This window comes from Leptodactylus fuscus, chromosome 7 (genome assembly GCF_031893055.1).
Source record: "Leptodactylus fuscus isolate aLepFus1 chromosome 7, aLepFus1.hap2, whole genome shotgun sequence".
Taxonomy (NCBI): Eukaryota; Metazoa; Chordata; class Amphibia; order Anura; family Leptodactylidae; genus Leptodactylus; species Leptodactylus fuscus.
Genome location: NC_134271.1, coordinates 102,935,341 through 102,941,340, shown reverse-complemented (window position 1 = coordinate 102,941,340; position 6,000 = coordinate 102,935,341). Strand labels below are relative to the sequence as shown.

Below are 6,000 nucleotides of genomic sequence, written 5' to 3'. Positions count from 1 at the left end.
AGGTGGAGTTCCCCATATATATTTTCCAACCATTGTAGAAAGGCTTTACCACACCCTGGATAATGATTATAGTTATCTGCCCTAGCCCCCCCTTCCCGACCAATAGAGAATGAGTTGCTGGGAACCCCCTGGCACCAGGCACATGCCCCAGCAGCCCCTCCCTAGATACAGAACAGCTCTGGTTTTCACTATGACCTGTGACAGCTGGGTTACAATGACAATAGCTTCGTGTGCACACAGCTTTGCCTACTGGCACAGATACAATCCTTTGTTTACCTTTCTATGTAATATCATTGTCTCACAAGTATTTACCTACATATAACTATAAAATCCATGTACACTGCATAACCCTATTCTAAATGACAGCAAGTGTAGGAGCCTCTTGTGAGTGTGTGCTGTCTTCCAGCAGCTCAGAGGTTAAAGGCTCACCTGTCTGCTGGGTACACACACATACACACCAGACTCCTCCCTTGTAGTGCTGTGATGGATTTCCTAGCAGAGAGAGCTAGCTGCAGGCGGTAGGACCCAGTGGTCATCTAGAGGCAGAGGGTGTAAGAGGCACAGAGGGAGACACATAGACACAGAGAGGCTGGAGAAAGGAAGAGAAGGATCACTCTGTGCAAAGGGAGGAAGAGGCATTATTAAACACTGTGCAAGCAGGGAGGAAGAGCAAGGCAAGCACCAAGCAACTAACCAACCAGCAAGCACAACTAGGGGGCAGCTGATCCTCTGCACCAAGGATGATCCAGGGCTGAAGACTGCACAGCTGATCCTGCACCCACCAAGGTGACAGCAAAAAGCAGCAGATCCTCCCATCCCTCCATGCAATCAATGGGCTGAATCTGCAGCAGCAACAACAGCAGCAACAACACTACAAGCAGCAGCAGCCCTATCCTTCCCCTCTTCCTCCTCCTCCCACCCTCTCCCCCTCTCTCTGTCTGCTCTCTCCTCTCCTCCCCCCTCCTTCCTTCTTTCCTCTCCCTTCCCTCTCATGCTCCCCTCGGTGATGGTGAGGCTTCAGCTGGCTGCAATCCACCACTAGGCCCTGTGGCTCTCCTTCTCCTGCAGGCACAGCTCCTATATACCTCTTGCATCCATGTAAGTCAACTGCCCTCCCTTGTCTGTCTTTATGATGCATGCACACACCCTATAGTAGCATCAACACCAATGCAGGGCCTTGCTGCAAGACCCTGTAATCATACCCATCTTCTGTAAATGCCCCCCATCTGTCTAGTGCCCCACCCCCTGTAGGGTACAGATTGCTGTTTGATGCTGCAGCCTAGCCATAGGCCTGCTATATGGGATGTTTAATATATTTGCCACCTCCCTGTCACACAGACTGCAGAGTGTCTGACTGCTGGGGATGGTGGATACATTGTAGCTGCTTGTGTTACATGTGTAACTGTATCTGTGTGTATGGAGTGTGATGCAGGCTGTATTTACTCCTATGGTTTTTCTGAAACTGTGCTTATTTCCAGGGCAGGGCTGTGGCTGATGCTGTTCTGCAGGGAATCAGCAGTCTTGTATTATTTTCCCATATACCAGTCATCCATTGAAAATAAATGACTGGGATCCTGTATGTGTCCCCAGCCCTGTAGTCCTGATCACATGGTGTATAAATATATGGCTGTTCTATGTAAATATACAACTTGTACTGTTATGATGCATTGTCTACAATGTATCCATTGTTCTAGCAGTGCGTAATTTATATTCTCCACGTTCTAAACCTTTTTGCAGCCAGTTTAATGCTATCAGTTGAATGCACCCCTCCCAATTATGCCCACTTCCTGCGTACATACTGTAATATGTATGGCTGTGCTGGTTTACCATGACACATCCCACTCTGGCCTCTGCAACCAGCCTGCTATGTGGAGCAGAATCATTGCTCCTGGTACCCAGCCTTCTAGGAATACAGGAGAATAGAAAGAGAAAGGGAGCCAGTGTTTACCTGGAAAATATATGTATATTCGCTAGCACTGTACCATAGCAACCAGGCCTGTGTTTAACCCTTCTGTTTCCTGTGGACACCGAATACACATGGTTGTATACAACTGCCTATATATGTGCCAGAGGTTCTTTTTTAGTGTGCTAGTGATATTATGGGACATTATTGCAATACTTATAAAGCTCCAGTCTAACACGTGTCATAATGGGCATGTTTTGACATTACGCTGTCAAAACAGAATTACGTTATACGAATACATTAATAGTGTATTTCAATGAGATAAAGAAACCATGAATAAGGTTAAAGCAGTATTCCCCAATGTGAGACTTGTAACACTCGCTGTGACCGCTTGTGGCTAGGGGTTGGTAGTCCTGAAACAGCTGGATAGCCACAGTTTAGGGACCACTCTACAACAACCTGTGCTGCACTTATAAGGGACTTACCTACGCTTTATGGTCATGTTCTGGTCTTTGCTGTCATGTTTCCACAATTTTTAATACAGGAACACAAGTGCTAAGATGACCAAAATATGTGAATAAGCCCTAAGTTGCCTGGTACTTTAACATCAAGATATGAATACATTTGCATGTGATTTATTATTGTAACTTCTGGCACTGTTGTCCACTTTCATAGACTGACCATCAATGACAAGATGTCCATAAAAGGAGCAACTAAAATGATTATTGAATAGCCAGCTATGATCCCTTTGTACGTTGTGACTGTGATGCATGTGTTGGTAATACCCCTGTGTACCTCTGATGGAATGGTATTTCACTTTACAATCATACATTGGAAAAGAAAAAATATTTTTTTTCAGTAGCCCTCTGTATAGAAAGAACAGCGTGCTGCGCTCCTCTGTTCAGTTGTAAGATACTTCCCCAGTGGAACCTGAAAAGACACTTTTTTGGCCTCTGTAAGGTAAATTGAGCCCTATGGATATATTTGATGTTTATTCCAGAAGCGTTTCATTGGGCATAGACAATATGGTGGCATTTACTATGTATTGTAGCACATATTTGGCGCATGATACTTTCTTGCACCGAAGATGCGCCACATCCTTCATTCTGCGCTTTGGTCGCCACTTCTTGTGAAAGTGGGCAGTCACCAAATTTATTAGCACACACATAGGGAAACCGCTGCGAGTTAGACTCCTTGCACACGGCAGTGTTTGGTCAGTGCTTGTAAGCCAAAAATAGGAGTTGAGACTACACAGAGAGCATGTATAATAGAAATATTTGTACCTGTTCTGTGTTATTTACCCACTACTAGTTTTGGCACACAATCACTGACCAAACACTAACCGTGTGAAAGCAGTCTTATATAGGAAATCTACGCCAGTCCCATACTGGCATAGATTTCCATCCTGGTGCACAGTATTGTGCCTGATTTATTAAGCCGGAGTCTCTTAATAATCCAGATATGCCTCACGGCATTAAGACTGGCATAGGAAATACCAATCTTAATAAATTCCCCCAATTGTGTGAGTCTACGGTTGCTAGAAGACACAACCAAATTGTATAGTGTAACCCCAGTCTATTTGTTGTAAATCAGATTCCAATGAACTGGATTGCAAAAAAAGTTGTTAAACAGCGCCATATGACAATAAAAATGGACCGCATTATCTAACTCTATACTTGTTCTGGTTTTACACATTGGTACAGATTTACTAATAGCTAGATAATATAGATACATAGACAGTCAAATTTATCACAGTGGCTGATGCTGGATGATAGATCTATCACTATCTTTAGGGTAACGTCACACAACATATTTTGTGGTAGAACTTTGCAAAACCCAACTATGGAAATTTTGTTACCAGTGACAGAAAGATTTCCTGCTTTCATTCACTTCAGTGGAGGTTTGGGTGACATCCTCCCAAAGTTTGGGCAGGACTTTTTCCATTAAAGGGATTCTACCATTAAAACCCTTTTTTTTGTGTGGATAAGACGCTGGAATAGCCTTTAGAAAGGCTATTCGTCTCTTACCTTTAGATGTGATCTCCGCCGCGCTGTTCCTTTAGAAATACCGGTTTAATTAGTTCTCTCGCAAATTAGTTCTCTTGCAGCGATGGGGGCGGGCGCCAGGGCTGGAAATGCGATGGAGACGTCCCCACTGCTGCTCGAGAACAGACTCCAGTGACGCCTCTATCTTCAGCTGGATCCTCCCCTTCTTTCGTCACCTTTCTTCGGCGTCACCTCCGATGCCTGCACAGTTGGCTCTGCCAGTGAGACACTAGTAGAGCCGACTGCGCATGCCGGTGGCCATAGTTCCAAGGCCGCAATTGCGCGCATGTGCAGTCAGCTCTACTAGCGTCTCACTATTTCGACGTCTTATCCACAAAAAAAAGGGTTTTAATGGTAGAATCCCTTTAACTGATTTTACTTCTAGATAGCGAGAACCCCTCCCCCCCCCCATCTGCCTCACATTAAGCCTAAGGCTCCATATATCGAAGTGCAACAAAAAAATGCAGCGGGAGAAAATGAGAGTGGAAATGCATTGCCTTTTTTTTTTCTGCAGCATTGTTCAGGCTGAGGCCCCACATTGCAAAAATGCAGCTTTTTATGTTGCAGATTTTGTTGCGTGTTTTTTTTTTTTTTTTTTTAAGCCAAAGCTAGGACTAGATTGAGCAAAAGTTAGAAGTATACAAGCTTTCTATATATTTCCCATTCCTTTTGTAGCCATTCTTGGCTTTGGCTAAAAAAAAAAAAAAAAAAAACGCAACAAAAAAAATGCTGCATTTCCGCAACGCGGGGCCTCAGCCTCGCTGTGTTTTCACAGAGTTTTTCTCTGCTGACTTTCTGCCCTTATAGTATAGTATACTATACAGGAAACCCAGAAATTCACAATTCATTTTTGGTGCGTTTAAGCCGCACCCATATATTTAGCAAGTTTTAGGAAAATTTTAGCTCAAGAAAGATGTGGCAAGAAGTGCCATATTTATGCCAGAATCTAGTCGTGACCACAATAATAAAACTGGACCTTTGTGCTATGGTCTACTAATATTTCTTAGTATGGCTGCATACTGGAGTATCACAATATTGCAAATAATAAAATTTTTTATATAGCGACAACCTATTCCACAGCACTGTGCAATTTGTAGGGTTCAAGTACAGACAAAAAGATACATTACAATGTAATAGTCACTTCACACAATGGGACTGAGGGCCCTGCTCACAAGAGCTTACAATCTATGAGGCAGAGGGGGTGACACAAGCAAATATTTAATATCACAGGCCCTGCTTCTTCTGATCAGGATAGAGGAATGAATGAGTGTTATGATGAATGATATCAGTAACTCATAGACAATGACTCTGCCTACATTGTGAACAGGACCAACAATCTTTAGTCCCTGACTGATCCCCTTAAATCTTCCTGATTTTGTCCATCTCCCATGTTCTACTTCGCCATGTCTTTTCCAAAGTCCATTTCAGTAACGGTAATGCTACATGGAACTGAAAATCCTTCCATCAGATTTGAGTTTTAGGTAACTTAATAAATCGCATACATTTTTTTATTTTTTGCTCTCTAGTTAAAATAATAGATAATGTTGATGATCGCTGTCTCTTTATACTAGTCGCAAGCAATTTTTAGGCTGCCATATAGATCTCAATGTTATATGACAAAAGTATCCACTAACCCTCTAAACTTGTGTTTCCATATTTAGCTTTTTTTTTTTTTTCCCTTTTACTAACTTTTTCCCCAAGGCGAAAAACTGAAAGTTAGTCAAGTGAGTGATGACTAACTTGTAAAATATTTGCTTGTTGAAATGAGAAACATAAATGGTCGGCATGATTGTAATGATTAAAAAAGAGAACAAAAAAGTTCTGTAGTAAATAAAACCTTCTAGGACGACACATGTAGGTTTACTCTCCATTAAACAAGGTGCCTTCTGATTCTGCTCTAGATTATGGCCCCAATCATGGACTTACCGTATATACTTGAGTATAAGCCGACCCGAATATAAGCCCAGACCCCTAATTTTACCACAAAAAAACTGGGGAAACTTATTGACTCGAGCATAAGCTGAGGGGGGGGGAATCCACCATTGCAGATAA

At 42.7% G+C, this 6,000-nt stretch overlaps 1 protein-coding gene across 3 annotated transcripts in view; it reads left to right on the top strand.

Moving 5' to 3' along the window:
* The first annotated feature begins 488 nt into the window (after window positions 1-488).
* The window catches only part of AKT1 (AKT serine/threonine kinase 1), a 114,710-nt gene continuing 109,198 nt past the window's right edge, over window positions 489-6,000 (top strand). For 2 of the 3 annotated variants that reach the window (XM_075282677.1, XM_075282676.1), the window contains exon 1: window positions 489-1,098. The gene's annotated coding sequence lies outside the window, so the exon portion shown is untranslated. The remainder of the gene's footprint in view (window positions 1,099-6,000) is intronic. The other variant, XM_075282679.1, reaches the window with a different exon arrangement.